Source organism: Frieseomelitta varia, unplaced genomic scaffold (genome assembly GCF_011392965.1).
Source record: "Frieseomelitta varia isolate USP_RPSP 00005682 unplaced genomic scaffold, Fvar_1.2 scaffold_168, whole genome shotgun sequence".
Taxonomy (NCBI): Eukaryota; Metazoa; Arthropoda; class Insecta; order Hymenoptera; family Apidae; genus Frieseomelitta; species Frieseomelitta varia.
Window position 1 is genome coordinate 291,473 of NW_025109394.1, and position 22,069 is coordinate 313,541.

Below are 22,069 nucleotides of genomic sequence, written 5' to 3' on the forward strand. Positions count from 1 at the left end.
TTTTTTCTTTTGCCACGTGTGCATATTGCGTTTCCTTTCCTCTTTTCATTTCTGAATTTAACATGAAACCCGCTTCGAATTTCGACGATCGTTACGGAGTAATTGTGGCGGCGTGATCGACGAGTGAGAAATTGAATTTACGCTCTGCACCGGCCGTAAATTTTTCCCAAATAAATAAATAAACGAATAAACGCGCACGTTCGATACGTATAGCTGTTAGAGAATGAGAAAACATTGATCAGTCTCAAGCGATCGTACGAGCCGCACGTTAATCGAAAACGCACACGCTAATCGTCGACGACGCTCAAAATGCAAAGTGAAGTTTCGAAAGAAACGGGCGGTTCCGCGAACGCACGATTTCCATACGCCACCTTTGACTCGTGGCAACGGCATAAATTGGCGGCCGACGCAAGCCAGCCATATATCAAAAATTACACCATCGTGTACGAGTACGTACATACATACATACATACATACATACATACATACATATATATATGTACGCGCGCGTGAAAACGCTCTGCATGAAACCGCACTCCACACCACTTAACTTATAACCCATTCGAGCAGGACGCTCCATTTGCCAGCGTTTCTTCCAGCCGGCAGTCGGCATTGATTTTTGATAAGTCAATCGTTTCGTTCGCCCACTCCCTCGGGGCAAAGGCCGTGCCATTTCTCACAATGGAATATTTTTATTCCTCTGCTGCACGATCTCCCAGGAGCAATATCGTCCCGATGGAGTAACTCACGGCTACGAAGAGGGAAACGCTAATTGAAGAGAATCGTTGCAGAAAGTGCCAAACGTTAGATCATTCCAATCTGGAATCGATAGATTTCTATAATTTCGCAATACTTGGTAATAAATATATATATATATATAATGATAAGAATATATTATCATTTAAATAATGATATATATATAATGATATGATAATATATAATATATAATTATTATCATCAATATATAATTATCATTTAAATAATGATATATATGATATATAATAATATATATCATTTAAATAATGATATATATAATATATTAATAATTATATACATACATATATATAATGATAAGAATATATTATCATTTAAATAATGACATGTATAATATATTAATAATTATATATATATATATATATAATGATAAGAATATATTATCCATAAGTAAAGTAGGTTTTTTCTTCAAATTTAATAATTGCCATCTAGTGGCAATGATTAAAAAAAAAGTAATTCAAATAAAATAAAGTTTTGTACAGTACCAGAAAACATTACTGTACCTAATATCTACCTGGTGAGTTTTGTCACTCACCTTCACTTTTGTTCATTGAACATATTGACCACCTCGATGGTAAGTTGAAGAACAGTATACTATGATTCCCATTAATATTCGGTCATTCAAGTGTTGAAATTGTTATAATTTTGTAAACCGAATAATCGAGTTGATATAATAGTAGTTTTAACCTATAATATAATTTAAAAATAAGCACGCTAAATGTGCTCGATATATTTAACCAGAATATGTTATTTTATGTCACTAGATGGTAATGTTCGTTAAGTTTGAAGAAAACATTTACTTATGGATACCTCTAGTACATACATGGACAAACAACCACTTCAAAAGAAAAAAAAAAAAAAAAAACGGAGTCACGATTCTTTTTTCAAGAGGAAAAGCCAATCGTGGCTACATTTTATCAACCAGTTCGTAACAAATTTGTCACGATTTTTCCTCTCGTGCTCTCTCTCTCTCTCTCTATCTCTCTCTCTCTCTCTCTTTCATTCTCTCTATCTCTCTACCGATTCCCTAGTTGCACGTTGTATAACGACATGCTGGCGCTACAAGTTTCGGGGGGTGAACAGGGGGTATCGTGGCAGATTTAGGAACGACGTCGAACGAATGCGAATCTCAAGAGAATAAAGCTCTACACAGCCGTCCATACCCTTTCACGACCCTCGATTCTGGTTTGTTTCAATAAACCGTACCTTTCTTCCGTTAAGAGTTACCCCCTCGCCTTTGTGCTCCCGGCTACATAGACGCCTTCTCCCTTGGCAGCATTTCCAATCTTCCTCGCGACATTTATGCCTCTCCAAAACGAATAGTTGGGGCGTCGTGTAAACACATGCTTGATTTCCTAAAAAGAAAAAAAAAAAAGGAGAAAGAAAAAAAAAAAAGAAAAATGGAGGAGGAAGAAGAGGAGAAAACAGGAGAGAGAGATGAGAGAAGGGAGTCTTCTGCCTCGTTCGCGATATTACAAAACCGTTCGCCGGAAGATTTACTTTGGCCGATGCCACGACGGAGGGAGGAGACCTCTTGCCTTTTCGAGTTTCATTCCGGAGAAAGCGCTTGTCTCTTCGATAGACGACAGATATTCCGCGAATATCTCGCGCATCTCGCGTTTACTTCTTCCCTCGCCGAATAATAAATTGAATGTTAAACGTAAAACTGTATTGTGTGTTTTATTGAGGATTTCGCAAGCGCGTGAAATCGTTTCTCCGTTTGAAACCTCGAGCTTACCAGATTCAATATGATCCGCGTTCAATATGATCGTTTTATGTTTGTTACATTACAGCGTTAATTATCATTGTACTATGTTAATTTGTTATAAAACGAACCACGGATGAGCAAAGACGAATGCGTCTTTACAAAACTTGACAGATTTTGCAGTTAATGTAAAATTTAGATTACTAACTACGAACACGCGAAATGACTCACGATAATTGTAGCAATTGTGAAATCATTCGCAAGGGAATGTGTCGAATTTTGAAATTTGCCATTTCATCTGCAATCATCTTACGTATGCTTCGACAATCTCTATGAGTGATAAAATTCATGCAGCAGTGCGTGATTTGACAAATATACCATAATAAGTCAATTTTGAATTATATAGTACTCGTCTCAGGAAAGAAAAAAATTTATTCCGAGGAAGTATGTGTAAAAATGAGAAGTACAAATTTATCTCCGTCTAAAATACATAAATAAAATAACACATAAAAGAAAAAAGTATACTAATAGGATATGTACAATTATTTTAATTAAAACATCTCATTTAACAGTCGCATACAAAAAAAAAAAAAAAAAATTCACAATCTTTAACCATTAATAAACATCTCCCTCAATTTCGTAAAATCTTACAGAACTATAATATTTACACGTACGAGATATATTTTACGAAGATATGAATTTTTAAGAACCATTCATCCAGCAATCAATTATAACACAAATTCGAAATTAAACCTGCACCACACCTCCGTGTAAATGTGATAGAACAACGAAAAATGCGCTCCTTTTTTCCCCCCCCAAGTCGTATCGATTCTCATTTATAATGGAATTGCGATCCATACTGCCGGCTGCCCAGTTTCAACAAACGCGCGAGCGTCAGGGAAGCTCGACGAAGAATAGCAGAAATCTTAATCTTTCGTAGATCCTCGTCAAGTGAAAGAGAAAAGGGGAAGATGAAGAAAAAAGAAAGAAAGAAAGAATACGAGGGGAACGGGTGAGGAGAAGAGAAGAGGAAACCTACTTTTTTTTTTTCTCTCTCTCTCCCGCTGGCCGATCTCTCTGGAGGACTCATATAAAGGAGGATGAATCGTTTGCGGAGTCCCATTTTTCCTAGCTGACTCGGATTAAAAATCTATTATTTATGCACCCCCTCCTATATTATCTGGCCGACGTTTTCGCCTTCGGTCGAATTCCTTCCTAAATTGTTGAAAGGAGTAAAGGCCCTGTATATTTGCAGTGGCCTCGTGCTCGCGTTGGCGTGCCTCCGCGACATAAAAAACGAAGCGCGGCTTCTTAAATCACGTTATAGTCGGAAGCTCGCCGGCGCATCCGGCCGAAAGAAGTTCACGCTTTCATCAATGTTAACACTTCAGAGCCAAAGGGAACGGTTCTCGGCCATTGCTCGAGAGACACGAACGTTTAACGAGAAGCTAGCATGAAGCGTTCGAATAGAATTAGGAAACGGACACTGTTCAACAGCGTGGAGGAAGCTAGAAGGAAGTTACTTCGTTTATTTTCCTCAACGTGTCGTTTACACAATTAGCATAGGCAATTTGCATAGGCGATTCGTCCTTTCGCGTATACGCGTGAAAAAATTACAATTGGACGCTTGAAATTGATCTTTATCTGTGACGAGGATTTTCAAAATCTTCCAATCTTTCCGACTCCCTTGCCTTCCAAGTCTTCTAATTTCTAATTTCTGTCTTTTCTATTTTAATTTTTCTACCAAACCCTCTGTTTCTCCAGACTTGTTGATGTGATCTTTCAATTCTTTGAGTTTTCTACTTTTTGATCTTTCTAAGGTTCTTTGGTTCTTTCTAATTTTCTAACTCCAAAGCGCTTCCAATTTTAGCACGTTTTGTACGTTTTGTTATCAGGAGCGCGCTTCCTTTCAAAATTTTCATCAATATTTTATTCTTACTCCGTTCCTGAAATTAATAATTAGTAAGTACAGCTAGATTGATCAACGCCGAATGGGCCATTAATAATTAATAAACATTAGACGTACCGTAATATCTAAAGCATCGCTAGTAAAATATACAACAGTATAAACAGTATCAAACCAGAAAGAACCACGAAGAAAATAATCCATTTTCTTCAAAATTGAGGAAGAACACGTCTTTCGTAAAGGACAAAATCTTCACGATATTATCCCCCAGGAAATGCAAATAATAATTACCCGTACGAATTGAATAACGATTGATCTCCAGCGTTTGATCTCCGTGACTGATCTCAGTGTCGGAGGTGAGACGTTTCCAAAGCCTCTTTCGACTCTCTTCGAGGCGTTCTTGGTCACCGAACTCCGGCTACCAGCTATTGGCCTTTACCAATGCCTGTATCACCGTGGCCGAGAGTTTGTTAGCCCCCGGAGTTATCAACTCCGTGGAGCACGGTCGAGAAACTTGACGAACCTTGCACACAGCTTTGCCACCGCTTAGACGTAGGTTGAAGTGTAAATCAGCCTCGAAGGAGCGACGCTTTTCATCCCCCTTCCGTCGCATCATGCTCGATCACCCCGATCTCGACTCACACCCCCAACTGTTTCGACCATGTCGAAACAACCTGACGAGATCTCCCTCCATCGGTAACCCTTCGACGAGGCATGATAGCTCTCGAGTAACCAGTTCTATCTTCCACCAGCGGGGCGATCGGGACGGGAGCACAATAAAGGAGAAGAAGGAGAATAATGGGTCGACAGAGAGGCAGAGAGAGAGAGAGAGAGAGAGAGAGAAGAAATAAAAAGAACGGGAGGATGGAACTAGCCACGCTCACCCCCGACACCAGTCGGGGTGGCCCTCCGCGGTCCGAATGAGTTCCGCTCTTCTTCCTTCCGGTCGACAAATTGAAATCGTCAGACCGGGAAAACTCCACCGAAATCCACCGGCTCGTGAAGGAAGACGCCAGGCGGCAAGAGTGGAAGAAGAATCGGCCGGACGAGCGTGGAATACGGGAAGAAGACACACGAACGGCAAACACTCGAGTTGTGGGAGGGAGAAGGTACGAGCCGGACAACAGAGACAAAAGGGAACGAGAAAAGGGTAAGAGAGATGGAGATGGATAAATTCCGGTGATCGTGACGGAGACAAGCAGAAAGACCGAGAGAACGTGGGCAAGGCTGTGAGGGTGTAAAACAGAGAGAGAGAGACAGAGAGAGAGAGAGAGAGTACCTGGTCCCAACGTGCTCGTAACCGGCGACGTTGCTTTACCCGACGATATTTCACCTAGTAATTATCTTAGCGTGCTACGCGATAGTGCGAGGCGGCTGCCAGTATTAATGCCCGCTGATAATGTACCAATACTGTCCTCTGTCTCTCTACGAGAGAGAGAGGGAGAGGCAGCTGAGTAATAGACAGTTCAAATGCACTGTGCCGATCGTCCATTCCTAAGATATCCGACAGAGTGGATTACGACGTTGCAGCATTCACGTCTGTGGTCACTCCGGCACGTCGATTGACGACGCGAAATATGCTCCTTAGATCTTCGATCGGTTTTCTTGCCAATTAATCGGCAACCCGTAATTAGCCGGCCGTTTACCACCGTCCGTTTGATCAACAGATTAATTAACAGCATCGTCTGCGCCGCGTTGCATTTGGCGTTGCTCGACGTTTGTTCGTTTGGAACGCGAGGATCTGTTTCAGTTAGAAAGTTGCGAACGAATCGAACCTGATCGACAGAGCGTTTCCACGAAGAGGCTTGAATTTCGCGAATTTCATTTTTAATAAATTGGTCCTTCGGCGACAAAATTGTTACACGACGAACTGATTTGTCCTCTTTAATGAATCGTTAGAAAAAACTTGTGTGGCGTTTTTCAACATGCAATTTTGTGTATATGGTTAATCCCAAATGTAGCAAGTGCTGTTTTTAATTATCAGAGATTTAATTAATATCGTCGCTTCCTTTGGCTTGTCTGTGACAAGAAGCATTTTGATTAATTAAATTACAGATAAATCGGATTGCAGTGATGCTTATAATTATCGAGTTGATTTTTGAAAATCAAAATTGTTACCAAACCTTGTTACCTGACGAACTTATTTATTGTTCAAAAAAGTTTTCTAAATTGTTGCGACTTTTAATAGATAATTCAGTATAATACGGTACGGATTTCTAATTATTTTGTATATTATATTTTTGTGCAACATATTAAGTAGAAGCATAAATTAATCAAATGTGTAAACTGTATTGTAAGTAGAACAATAATAAAATATTTTATACACGTATGTCCAAAACATAAATTTTATACATTAATTTATGCACTTTGGTACAATTTTTACACTGTGACTGCAAATCGACAACAACAGTTACGAGCAATGTTACATCCACAGCTTCCCTGCGTAGAATATTATCAAAGTATCCGCAGAAGAAAAATGATTAAATAAGAATTGAAATTGCAATAACTGCGATGAAATACAGTTTCCACTTTACAGCCAGTTGAAATAGGTTTGCTAAATTAATGCGGTTTCCCCGAACATTCTTCGTAACAAAAACTTTTGTTTCACCTTTGTCCGTGCAATGCAGTTTTAGCCAATCGCAATTTTTCAAGTTACGGAACGTCCGATTTTTTCGCCCTCGTTCCCTCGCATTTTTCGCAAAGCGAGACTCGCCACATTTATTAATCACAAAGCGAGTAATTGCATTTCCTCTGAAAAAGGAAAGAAGGAATTCGCGTTTGCTTGAAATTTTTGCAAGCGACAATGACTCGTGACGCGTGTGAAACTTCGCCTTTATTGCAAAATTCGATACTTTGATACTCGTAGAGTAGATATGTAGCTCCAACACGACTGAAAAGTAATAAAATTCGCAAAAATATTAGAGCGTCGTAAAAGTCACGCGAGAGGGCTACGATTCTCTTGTTACGTATCGAATAAACTGGGAATGTGTGTCAATAATAACCTGTTGTTTCATCTGGCGAAAACGTTGGAATTTGAAATTGCATTGATATCAGTATCGTTGCTTTAATCACGCTACTGTACTTTAATCACCTTTGTACTTCTTGAAATATACTTTGAATTACATTTCTGACACATTAAATAAATATAACACATACAAGACTACTTGCATTAAAGTTTTGCATTTATGACAAGTTTAAAAGTCTTGGTATTCCTATATGTATACATATGTATATATTTATATTTCCAAATATTTGTAATATACATTATATATATATCCTTTCTCTCATTTTTTACTCTTCTTAAAAGAATATTTATACTAGTTATATATATTAGTTATAGTACTCTTCTTAAAGAATATTTATACTAGTTATATATATTAGTTATAGTATTCTTCTTAAAAGAATATTTATACTAGTTTCTACAAATATTTTTTACAGATAGTATAAGTTTTTCTTCAAACATGCATATTATAAATATCACTCAGATGATAGAAAGGTGGCTGTCTTAACGAATAATTTTCACTTATAATATCTAAACATTTTTACAATTTTAATTTCAGAAAGAATTTATTTCAAATATGTAAATTTATTGTTCTCTAAAGAAAGCCTTTGGTATAAAATTGAACCAAAAAATGACACGTGAGGAACGTTTCAATAACGATCCTTTAATTTCAATTTTCTACCTTCAAATTATTAAAAAGTTTCTCATGCTCTCACGCGTAATGTTTCGTTATTGAAGCTGCGTAGTTCTGTATCAACGTTGCGTTGTTCCGATTGTTTTCAAGGGAAATTGAACAACTACCAGATGATCGTTTACCTTGAATTCTTTTTCGCGAAAATCACGTTTCATTATGGCGAATAATTGCATTGTGCAACGCGGTAATGTTGCTATTTGTAGCGCGAGATAAGCTAAGCCAGTGTCGCGCGTGCAAACGAATAAAAAAAAAAGCCGTATCGTGTTATAAGAACATTGTCGAGTGTCGTTCTTTTTTGCGAGGCAGAAGCTGAATTCGTTCCGCCTTGAAATTTCATACATGGAAAAACAACGGTTTATAATCAGGAAATTGCAATACTTCATCAAACTAATGGGCGAGTCTCGCCCAAACGAATGAGCGTGTTTAATGGACATACATAAAGTGGATTTAATAATGCGGTTGCCCATTTATCAGCGTAATGACGGCGAAAGAAATTTCAACAAGCACCGGAATCTCTATTATATTTTCGGGGAAAAATATATTTAATACGCGGACGATAATGGCTAATCGTCGCTTTTTAAAACGAGCTGCAATAAAATCAATTTGAATGAAAGAAAATGGAATTCTTTCATTTACTAAAATGATTTAGTACGCGTGTTCAGTCTATACGTATATAAACGTAAATAGAAATCTACATATTTATTAATAAATAATATTGAATCTGAATTTAAAATAAATGGAAAAATAAATTTAAATTAAAGCTATATAGAGAAATGAGGAATAAGGAATCTATATCAAAATTACGTTATATTATGAATTTATACAATTACCACGAATACATTAAAAGTGCACAAAATATGTTTTATTTAATAATTATTTATTATTTTAATTTTACTTATTTACTTATTTAGGGATAAAAATCCTTTGTTATACAGTGCAAAGAAGGCACAATTAATAATGAACGACATACGTGTTAACAGACGTACAAAATCAATAGGTTCAAATATGCTGCTCTTGAGAAATGTAGGAATTCTGAGTAATATATAATTAGAATAAGTTTTGTTCCCTACGTAGACGTAGCTTTCCTTACTTCTCTTAATTCTTAACTTTTAATTTACAATTTACTGTTTGTTGAATGCAACTTCCATTATACTTTGTGCACTTGAGCATGTCATCGGGGAAAATTTGTAATCAAAGTTCAGGAACATGGTTGGGGATGATTGTAACATTAGCCCGGGTCGAATGTAACGTTACAAAGTTACAACCGAGCTCAGCTGACGTAGTTTATCCCTTAATTACAGGCCACTCGTTCCTGGAAAGGAGTCTGAATTTTTATTCCCTTGCCACGATCCAATAGCAAATTTTGATGGTTTTAACATTCGAACTGTTTCAACGTGCAATTTCAACAAGCAAATACGTGTTAAATTAATCAAATAATGCACTGTTGTTGGTGAAAAATTTGGATCTACATTTCTCATTATTGAATCATAACTATAATTCGGTAATTTGTTTTTTTTTTTCGAAATATCAGATTGAAATAATTAAACATCAACAAGAAATTTTATAATAATAACTATCATCGTATAAATGTTAGGGAAAAAAATGTGGAATATAACATTCAACGTTCTCCACTAGTATATGAAGAACAATACTATCAAACTATAAATATATTTGTAGTAATTATTCTACTTCTATCAGCACATAAAACAAGATACAACAAAAAATATTAGATATAAATATTCATTAATTCTTCGTCCATGTTTCAATAAACTCATTAACTAGTATTAATTATTGAGTCAGTAGAGATTCTGGCAATTAATGGTCAGATCATTCGGTTTTGAAATTTTCTTGATCTTTATCACAGAGAATATAAAATGTGAAATATATAATAAAGATTGAAATATAAAATAAAGTGAAATATTATAAACTTTAGTAATTTGATATAAATTGTCATAGTCATTTGTGACCTAAGAATACTGTCTTAGTACCTAACGACACTTTTTTCGGTGGAATGCAAGAATTTCGCTATCTGCAAACACTTTTGTTGCATGGCAAAAACATTATTTATAAACTATTTATTATTTTCATTATTTACAAGTTATTACAACTATCTTTAGTTATACTTGTGGTTAACGGCGCGTGTCACATGTTTTTATCTTCGAGACATCACTCTACTGAATTTCGTTTGAATAATATTACTTTTCCCGATGCTATAAATCTCATTTTCATGCATTCTCTCGCCATAAACACGTAAACCTTGTACTTTGCAATTCAGTTAACGCATAAACGCTGATCGTTAAAAATTCCTTTAACACGCGACGTTTCCCCTTACAGCCACGGACGCGAATCTCATAAAATAACAATCGTATCCTTTCTTTGCCCCGACAAATATATATCCGTTCCTTCGTATCGATTATTTTTTTCAACAAAACATCACGAGGCCTGCCGTGCAAAAGTGTTGGAAGCACGCGAAAGGAATAAAGCTCTCGACTATTTGTTACCTTGCAGCGCGAAGAAAAACAAAAAGAAACAAAAAAAAAAAAAAAGAAACAAACAAAAAACCATAAATAAAGCAAAAAAGAGTGTCCATGGAATCTCGATAATAGAAGAACGCAGCCAGCGTTGTCGTGAAAATTTAACGAGTGGCGGGCACAGGAGGATGGACGAAACCACGCGGTAACAGGAATCACACCGCGTCTCGCTTAACAAAGCTCATTCGAATAATTATGAACGATGACGGGGTAGGCCGAGGTTCGCGTGAATGGCCACTTTTCGCGAGTCAAAGCATCTTTCTGGCGCGGCCGTCGCCAAAGGATATTGGAGTGGCGTTCATAAGGCACAAAGCTAACGAGAACGCAATTGGCGCGCGCACGCGCGCACACATGCACGATCAGTGTAAGTACACTGCATACAAGGAAGCACGCGAGAGTTGTGAATGATGAAGTAGAGAAAGGAGAAAGGAGAATAGAGAGCTACACGACGAGAAAGAGAGAGAGAGAGAGAGAGAGAGAGAGAATGAACAGTGCACACCGTCACGTAAATCTGAACGAAGGGGTGCTGGCCAACGCTTGTACGTTGGGTTGTCCGTGGCCAAACAATGTCTGTCCGAAACAGCCGCGATTTCTCTTATCGCGCATTCAAACGCTAAATAATGGCGCAACTTCTCCTTGGTCAACACCGACAACTCGGTGCTTGCTAGCCGCTCGGCCGACCGGGTACGCTACGCGACCGCCGCACACTATCGCAGATCCCATGAACAGTGAGCAGAATTTCATGCCCGTTCATCCCTCCGACTTTCCAGCCAATCCGCCACCCCCCTCTCTCACTCTTATGCCATTTTCCTCATCGGTACGCGGCGGTACAGCTCGCGCATTGTGCCCCACAGTTGTCACTCGTCGATTGGAAAATTTTATCGAAACTTCTCTCGCAATGAGAAGCGAGAGGGCTACAGGCGATGGCACACACCGATCTCGTTCGTATACTTTCGTACAAATCATATACTTTTTCATCGCTCTTGTCGTTAATACTGTAATTCGGGATTTCATGTGTCCGTGGGGAGGCGAGCAACGAGAAAGTGAAAAGTCGAATCTGAAATTGATAGTTGTGAATAATTCGTTTGGCGCTCTTTTTTAATGGTGCATTTTGGGAGGATATGATTGTTTGTTTGTTTGTTTAATTATACGGGCATCACATCGTTGTTATAACATGGAATATATATATATAATATATATACGTATATATAGTGTAATATACTATTAATATGATGTATATTATAATAATATTATGTACATTACAATTTATTTATATGGAATATACGGAATATTTATGTATAAATATTATATATAAATATTAATATATGGAATATTATAATAATTAATAATATGGAATATATATGTAAAATATAATACGTATATATAGTAATATAATGCATATTATAATAATATTATGTATATTACAATTTATTTATATGGAATATACGGAATATTTATGTATGGAATATATAAATATTAATATATGGAATATTATAATAATTAATAATATGGAATATATATGTAAAGTATAATATATTATTAATATAATGCATATTATAATAATATTATGTATATTACAATTTATTTATATGGAATATACGGAATATTTATGTATGGAATATTATAATAATTAATAATATGGAATATATATGTAAAATATAATACGTTATTATTAATATATTATTAATATATAATAATAATAATGTTATGTATATTACAATTCATTTATATGAAATATATGGAATATATAAATATTAATATATGAAATATTTCAATATGAAAAGAAGATAAAACAAAACAAAATAAAGACAATAATCAAGAGCATACATACAACGTATGTACAGTAGCGTAATTGTCAGATCACACGACTTTATAGAGGATTAAAGAACGAACGTACTGGAAACATTCTGAAAATAGTTTTTAACAGTGATATCACGAATCGTTTTTTTTTTTTTTTTTTCCTCCAGTAATAACCAGTTCCACGCAATACTTTTCACAGTAAAATCTCGCAACTTTAATTACTAATACTCACTTGATGACCCCGGGAAGAATCTACCCAATCCGAGTCCAATTTTCCGCGATCGAAAATAGAATGTAATAATTGTAAAATTATACATCTGGCTCATAACCACGCTTCGCTTGTATCGCGCGTTACATTGTTTCGCACGCTCGAATCCGCCAGCCAATTAAGCGTGCTACGAGTGTTTCTCATGAAACGCGAACGAGTTCATTCAGAAAAGCGTGATTGTCATACGTTGCAAGTACTTCAACAAGGTGTGCAACATGCTCGTATTGTTCCGTTTTCTGCTCGTGCAGAGCGTTTTCTCTCGTCGAGTACGAACTGAGTTAATAATTATTACAGATTTCGCGTGAATCAGTCTTCTTTTACTATTAACATTAACTCTGCACTAAGGATAAAAGACTGAGCAACTCCTCTTCTCTTTGGACTGCGTATGAATGAATAAATTTTCTCATTTTTGTGTCAAGAAAGAAGCGAACGTTTTTATTTTCTCAGAAAACGAATATTATTGAACCTGATGAAGCGTACTTTGGAAATAATTACTATTCAACACACGTATTAGAAGCATTTTGCAAATTAGTCAATTGTGGCTAATTTAAAGAGTTTGTCAAACTTTGTTTACTCGTGAGAAATGTAATATCCGTTCGTATGTGGTACAAACTGTTCTGTTGATATTCTCCATTTAACATGAATGAAACTCGATTATGTATTTCAATGAACCAATTCGCAATAACCAAATTTAAACGTCTTAACGTACACGTACACGTGTATTTGGTTTAGATCCAAGCTTTAAATTAACGATAAATACGAAATATTGTTGAACCTTCAGTTACTAAAATTTGGATAATTTTGTATGCATTTTACATGTACGAAATTAATCTAATATAATTATTATTAGATCGTATTGAATATATTTATTGTATTTGTTTCTTATATATTACGATATAATATTTTATTATATATTATATATTTATATTATGATATTTTATATTATATATTTATATTGGTATATATTAAAATTGTTATATAATTTATATTATGTTATAATTTATGTTATACTTTATTATTATGTTATAACAATTTTATAATATTAAAATTGTTATATAAATATACACAATATTATATTATGATTATGTACGCCCTCATTTAATACATTTATTTATACAATACATTATATATAATCTAATATATTCAGTTATATCTAATACAATAAATACATTATTAGATATAATATATTTATTACATTATGTATGTATGTACATTCAGTTTCTGTTCAAGGATTTGAATGACAAGTTAATTCGTAATAATCAATTTTCCTTTCTTAGCCGCGAGATCATTTTCAATGCTTCCCCGGAAGCACGTTGTTTGAATTTCAATCGAATGCCCACGTTGTCCACTTTTCATCTGCCGCGTCCAGACGTCGCGAAAAATCTTTCTGAATTTGTCTAGCGTGAAGCGAAACACGGATACAAGAGACGGTCCGGTAAATTTTTTCGGTGACAGCCGGCTGACAGAGAGACACACGTTGCGCTTTGAACTGAATCAGGCTTCTGTAAGGACGCGGCCCTTGTAACGCGTGAATCGTGAATCCCAAGCCCGTGTACTAGTCAATCCTGATTTGCCTTTACTTTGCCTGTATTAAAAACTGTCCTCACGTACCATCGTTCGCAAGTCAAGAGTGAAAAGTATGGGGATTTTTCGACTATTAATAACAAATGGAAACTATATTATAACTAGTTTAGCCATTAGCCATTTCATACGCTTGTAAGACTTTGTAAATACTTCATCGTCAAGAAACTATCCTATTTCAGGCTTCTTTACTCTCTAAACGCGCTTCTCATTGGAAAAGATACTTGAAAACAATGATATCGTAATGATGGGTTGTGCTTCAATCGTATTTTATCCAATTATCGTATTTAATATATTCATTAAAGTATAAAAACCATTGTTACGTATCATGATATGATATAACTTAATATTTTATTATTATATAATATTTAATATTATTATTATATAATTATATTCATATTTAACATTAATATTATATAATTATAATATTTTATTATTATATTAAAATTGAATGTTCTGGTGGCATGAAAAAACAAAAATCATCGCCATTTTTATATACTACACTATTCTATTACAGTATACTACAGTAAACTATGTCAGTTTTTCCTGTTTGTCGAAAAACGCTTCGTCGTTTACTTAAATTCCTCACGATCGATCAGTTCTGTGGTACAAAATTTGGTACCTCACGTTCTAATGAATTTTCTTTTACAAATACGTAGAACGCACACACGTGAAACAACGCGTATGAATAATTTCATAGAAAAGGCAATAGTAAATATTTCGTTCGGATATTGGAGTATCGGAATAATATGTAAGAGTTTCGATAAGGGAAGTTCTATTCTACCCCATACGGTGGACGAATACTCGAGTTTTCAAACTCGATTCTCCTGAAAACGAGACTTCAGGCGAGAAAAATTTGTTCTACATTTCTCGACTTATTCTCGCACGTAGAATAACCATCTGCCAATTGTCCACTTCCGTTCAGCTGGGAATTGGTCAAAAACACGTATATTTGAGTTTTCAAACTCGATTTTCTCAAAAATAAATCCACCGGTGCGATTCCCCTACTCCTGCCTCTCGCCTTGTTTCCAATCGCACGATCTTTACTTGCACTACGAATCTAATCGATCATTTCACGACGCCATTCATCGATCCTATGTATACTATACAATCGAATGTAATTGTTCAGAAACTTGAGGATGCAATAATGCAGGCAATTCAAAAATAAAACTAATAATATTATATGATATAATTATACGATAATATATTAAATAATATTATTATATATTATATATTATTATATAATATTATATGATAAAATTATATATTATTCATTATAGTATATTATAAATATAATTACTAATTATTTTATAGTCTGTATTTTACATTTTACATTTTAATTTCTACATTTAAATACGGAATTTATAAAATCCTCTATAAAGAATAAAACGAAGAATTTATTATTCGTCGATATAAACAGAACAAACGAAAGAAAATTCGAGTGCCATTTAGGCAATTTATATTTATAAAGATAATGTAAAGAAAAGACATAAAAAAAAAAAAAAGAAAACTGCAGTTTACTATGCATGTAACGCGAGAACAATTTAAATAGTTCTACGCAAAATGTTCTTCGAATTTCAGGCAATGAAATTCTTACGTTCGCTGAATGCCTGTTAATAGCGAACAATAGAGCGTTACAATTCTCTGTAACTGATGGCAAAATGCGCAACGATATGTACAGTTTAGTCTACGTTGCTCTATTGAGTTAATCAACGTGGTTACCGCGTTAAGTGTTCCAAGACAATTGCCTTTTCGAAGTTAATCGCCTAACGGAAAGCGTTTCGCTAGTTTCATTCATGGAATCCAATTCGTCGTCACTAAACAACGCCATTGTTTTCTAATCAAGTCGTTTGTTAACTGCAATCATCGATGAACATTCCTTGAAACGATTAAAACCAGGTGAATTTTACGAACTAAAAACAAAATTACATGTATTGTATTGAAATTAATTAATAATTTTCTTGTGAATTTTCTTGTGTAATTTTGGTTATTGAGAGTTAAAGTATATTATTAATTTAACATTGTTTGATATTAGCCTTGTCTTGCAATTTTCTTTCCATTATTCTTACATTTATGATTGTAACGTTCTTCTGATATAAAAGACAATTGAACATTGAAACAATTTGTATCTACTGTTGTTCAATTTGAAGAAATTAAATTAAAACTTCGAATTACAATTTTGCAGAATTGCAACTTGCTCTTTCGAAAACCATCGGAACCGTAACTTACTAACACCACAAGTATAATATATCAAATTTAATAATTGTCAGAAAATGTTTATACAGAGAAAAATCAGTTAAATTTTTACGTAACTATAGAATTTTTTAATCTATAGCTTTAGTGCAGAGTTTTATTATTTAACTTAAGTTTCTTATCACACCGTACGACTTTTAATTCTATCATCCTGAATTTGTGAATATGATGAAATAACATTATTTCGGAGAAAAATTTCTATTTTTGTATATTATAAAAAAATTGTACGTGTGAAACTTGTCACACGTTGGCAAATGTAATATTACGAAAGTGGATCGTAACAAATTAATTATAACATGAAATAACGTTATTCGTAAATTTTAATCAAGCAAATTAACACGTTGTCTGAAATTAGTACGAGAAATATATATTTTGTCCTCTGAGAGCCGTATTTAAATCTACAACATTGAAATCTACAACATATGTAATTAAACTTGGATTTTTCGTTAATTCATAGGCAATATTTTTGATTCGCATTCTATTCAAAATCGTAGGAATATTAACAAATGATATTATTGCCTGTGTTAAATTATTTATGAGGTTGGTTGTTTTGCTAAATTACGCTTTCAAACGAAATTCACTAGAGCAATAACAGCAATTGTAGAATATTTAACAAATATATATATATCATTTCGAAGTGTATTATAATTTTGATATTCGATTGAATTATTTTAATAATTACGTTTCGATTTTATTACAAGTATTCCTGTAAAATATTTCTGATATTGCCAATTAAAATGAAAGGTATCTACCTCGATGCATGGACTAAATATCAAAGTCAAGATGAATATCCAACATGTCCAAAAATTAGTATTCAGCAGAAATTCAAGTATCGTAATGGATTACGTAATAAAAAAATATTTGCGCTATTCGGAGAAATCGGAGTTAAAAAATAAAGTCTTGATGATTATTTCTCCTATTTATTGGCAATCATATCAAAATTATAATTTTCTACTATTCTCTATTAATATTAATCGTTCATTAGAAAAATTAGAAATTGTCAAAAATTGAGTACAAGTCAGAGTGGATATATAATATACTACATTAATAAATACAAAATTCTTGGCAAATTATTTAGTTAACAAGGATCAAGCAATAACTTGTTATATATTATAAATATTATAAATCCAATATTATATGTTATATGTTATATAAATGTTATTAATATGTTATATAAATATTATAAATCCAATTTCTTAAAATTTCATAAAACTACTAAATCTAGATAGAAGAATACCATGGAAAAGTATCAAGCGAATCTTTGAAATTTCCTCTCATAGCCTCAATGTCAAAAAAAAAAAAAAAAAGTAATTCTTATGTACTTAAATTAATACTTAACTTGGAAATTTAACTTGACAGACTAAAATGAATAATCCCACTTTCTTTTTTCTTTTATTGACTGAAATTACACGTTCCACTGCGTTTCTTTCACACTCTGAAAAAACAGAATCAAAACGCTCGCAACGCACACAACAAACGAACGTCACACGTCGCGCAGTGAACATCTTTTATGCGAGTCGATGCGATAACATGCGACACGCTGGCACCGAGAACGAGATGCGACAGAGCGAGAAGTCATTTTCACATCATATAATACGAAGCTATAGAGGCCAGTAATCAGAGAGATAGGCATGGAAAGTGAGGCCAGTGATAGGTAGTGATAGTGGTTAGCGGACATCCGTTGAACACATATTTGGTCAGGGATCAGAGAGAATAATCCCCCGGATTACCCCTGGTTTTCACCTCCAATCGTACCCCCATCATTGCCTACCGTTTCGAAACTATCCGTTCATCCGATTGGAATATCGACCGCGGATTTAAACGCCTTTCTGTCGAATTTCCAAATCGGACGGCCAGTCGACTTCGGTTTGCTGCTCAAATATCGGCAAGCAATAAGTACTGGTACTTCCCTGCGAATGATCACGAACGATCGGTCGACGCTGTGACGCTGTATTTCGACGATCGCGAACCGTTTTCTGCGTTCGAAATTTTCGAATTACGAACGGAGCATCGTTCCTCGAAATTCGAGGATCCGTGGAAATTCCTTTTTTGGGGGGGGGGGGGTAGGGGGGGATGCGAAATGTCTCTTGACGCGTCGATTTGATACTTTCAACGCTGGTACTGAACGATGACTGAAACGTAAAATTTACAGGAAAGAAATGAAAATGGAAATACAGCAAAGAATACAAGCTTCTGTCTTGTATATTTTACTAAAAATTACTCGAGTCTCACTATTATAAAATATATATAATTTCTATGAAAGTTTTTAAATTGGTCATTTTAATAATTCTAATGTTAAAGGGCATATATAAATAAAAATGAAAGGAATTCGTAAAATAAAGAATACAAGCTTCTGTCTTATATAATTTACTAAAAATTATTCGAGTGCCACTATTATAAAATATATAAAATTTCTATGAAATATAAATATGTAGAAAGTCTCACTATTATAAAATATATAAAATTTCTGTGAAAATTTCTAAATTAGTCATTTTAGTAATTCTAGTGTTAAAGGGCATGATATAAATGAAAATGAAAGGAATTTGTAAAACAATAAAGAACACAAGCTTCTGTCTTATATAATTATATAATTTACTAAAAATTATTCGAGTCTCACTATTATAAAATATATAAAATTTCTATGAAATATAAATATGTAGAAAGTCTCACTATTATAAAATATATAAAATTTCTGTGAAAATTTCTAAATTAGTCATTTTAGTAATTCTAGTGTTAAAGGGCATGATATAAATGAAAATGAAAGGAATTTGTAAAACAATAAAGAACACAAGCTTCTGTCTTATATAATTATATAATTTTCTAAAAATTATTCGAGTCTCACTATAATAAAATATATAAAATTTCTATGAAATATAAATATATAGAAAGTCTCACTATTATAAAATATATAAAATTTAATAAATATATTTAATATATTTAATTTAATATATTTATAAAATATAATTATATAAAATTTCTATGAAAATTTCTAAATAGGTCATTTTAATAATTCTAGTGTTAAAGGGCATGATATAAATGAAAATGAAAGGATGTCTGTAAAATAATAAAGAACATAATACATTGTACGATATGAAAGTTCTTCTGTCACGAGTATTTGGACACTACGAATCAATCTATCTATCTATTTATTTAAATCATCGCTTTGTACGAATGCAAAATCCCAAACGACATTTCCGAATCATTTTCCTAATTACCAGGGTTAATTATCACGTTCCACGTGTAACTAGTAGATGTCCCAACGTGTATGAATAGCGATGTGTATGTGTGTGAAGTGAATCATGAAATTATCGTCGATACATTGCAACGTTTGTTCGTCTAACTAATCGATATTTATTCTATTGTGCAATTCAGTGAATTGTATATTTGATCATAATTAGCAGCCTTGCATGCCTATTATATTAGAAAAGAAAAAACCACACGTTACACGCTGTATTACACATTTCGTTTTACGTGCTTGAAAAATTATAAATTTGTCCAAACAAAGCGAAATCAAGAGAACTAGGAATTTAGAAGTTTCGTCTATGTTGAAAGAAAATATTTTACATTTTCCATTTACATTTTGAAAACACCATACACGGTCGTCTGTACGGTCGTTTACATGTTTGTAATTTAATTGCGGAAAATCAATTTATCAAGAAAATGAACTATACAATTTCTAAAACAAACGAAAGGAAAAGGCAAAGTGTAGTTTTACGTTACAGAGGGTGTGCAGTTACAGACAATGGCGCGCTGGTCAGAGGAAAATAAACTTTCGTCGCGGCATTTGTTTTTTCTATTTTTGATCAAATAACGGAGGATGCTGTCCGATCGAACCGCTTGCACGATTCGCTCTATATTTTTGCAAAGAGTTAACGGCTGCAGTCGTGAAAAAACTTCGCGACGAGTTGAAAGGGTACTTCTTGTTTTTTGACAAGAACAACTCCGAAGAATATCGCTCACTCACAGTAAAACGCGACAGCGACACTTGTAGAATACTCGACTTGTTTCAAACTGTCGGGGCGCTGGCTTTGTTCTACTAGACGGAACACTGATTCTAGCTTCAGCCTTTTTAACGAGGCAAACAATGTAGATGCTGCTAGATTTTCATTGTTTGGTTTCATTGGCTCGTCTCTTTCAATTTCTCAAAGGACCTGCGGAATGTTTGAACCCTTTCAACCGTTTGAAACGTTGCAAACATTCTATTCTCGTGTCAATAGATTTTATTATTAATTTCAGAATCCTTGAAATTCACTCGTTATATTTTCTTCAAGTGATGAGAACGTGTCAGAGAAAATTACAAAATTATGAAATTTAGTTGAAGGGAAATTTGTGAAATTAATTTTGAAATTTAGTTTAAATGAGTCGCTACCTATAATTTTCACTTTCATCGATTGTTATAAATTCTACAATCCTGTTTGAAATTTATTTAAATTTCTCTGATGATAATTAGTGAATCATTATTTGAGTGAAAATTGTCACCGATGGTCATGAAATTCAAGCAATCGACCGGTTGTTCTATTCTATTCTTCAGTCTTATTCTTCTAATACCAAAGTTATACGTCAGTCGAGAGTTACAAAATAAATAAATTATCTCCATGAAAACGAAACATTCCCCAAAGTAAAATATCTTTAAATTCTAAAATATACAACTAATAATTTATGTTTGACCTCTTGCCCTGGAATGACGTGTCATGCACGTCAAGAACTTTTTGTCTCAAATTGCAACATTGTTTCAATTTTAAGTATATCAGTTGTAAACCAGGCAAAAAAAAAAAAAAAAATGACAAATTTATCACTTCTTAATAATTTCTATTCAGTGATATCATACCGACGAGTTCAAAGGAAAAAGAAAACGAATTATTGTATACGGTTCGGTCACTCGTTATGGTCCGCGAACCAGTTGCCAGCGCAAGTGGTTAAAGAAACAAACATGCAACCAGAATATTCTTCCCAAATACGTTCCATTCTCTCAACCATCTCCGTTAAAAATACCAACATTCCACGAACGATCTACAAACGCTAAACACCAATAATGTACATCTTCGCTCGACTGATGATTCATGCATCTGTTCGACACCTGCGACTTTTGTTCCACTAGATTGGCAAAACTGGCCACCGTGCAACACCGCGTGGGTCTGAAAGGTCCAATTTCGGGAAGTGCAAATGCGGCTGGTAAGACGGTTTCCCCAGCTTTGATCGTAGAAAATAGACGGTAGCCGGTTCGGTTAGCCGGTCTGCGAGAAGGGATGGGACTCTCTTCACATACACACACTCATACACACACTCATACACATACAGGAACAAGGCAAGAAGGTCGAGTTGCACGATGTGTATACTATATAGAGAGGAAGAGACCCGGGTCGATACCTGTTGATACTTCGTTCAAATAAAAGTCAACTTGTACGGCGAGTGGTTTAAAAGTCACACACACACATACATACCGACATACACGCGCGCACAGCCAACCTGACGCGTTCCCTATCGTCGTCGTCGTCGTCGTCGTCGTCGTCGTCGTCGTCCTCTTTCACGGAGTTTCTTGCAGGAAGGGAGGTGCAG

General features: G+C 34.4%; 2 long non-coding RNA genes across 2 annotated transcripts in view; one reads left to right on the forward strand and one right to left on the reverse strand.

The window, feature by feature from the left end:
• The window catches only part of LOC122538597, a 12,116-nt gene extending 2,093 nt beyond the window's left edge, over window positions 1-10,023 (forward strand). The window contains exons 2-3 of the long non-coding RNA XR_006308884.1: window positions 1,247-1,250; window positions 10,014-10,023. This is a non-coding gene — a long non-coding RNA (uncharacterized LOC122538597). The remainder of the gene's footprint in view (window positions 1-1,246; window positions 1,251-10,013) is intronic.
• LOC122538596 overlaps window positions 1-21,574 on the reverse strand; it is a 23,590-nt gene extending 2,016 nt beyond the window's left edge. Inside the window, exons 1-2 of the long non-coding RNA XR_006308883.1 lie at window positions 21,565-21,574; window positions 16,646-16,656 (exon numbers count right to left, since the gene is read on the reverse strand). This is a non-coding gene — a long non-coding RNA (uncharacterized LOC122538596). The remainder of the gene's footprint in view (window positions 1-16,645; window positions 16,657-21,564) is intronic.
• Window positions 21,575-22,069: the final 495 nt, after the last annotated feature.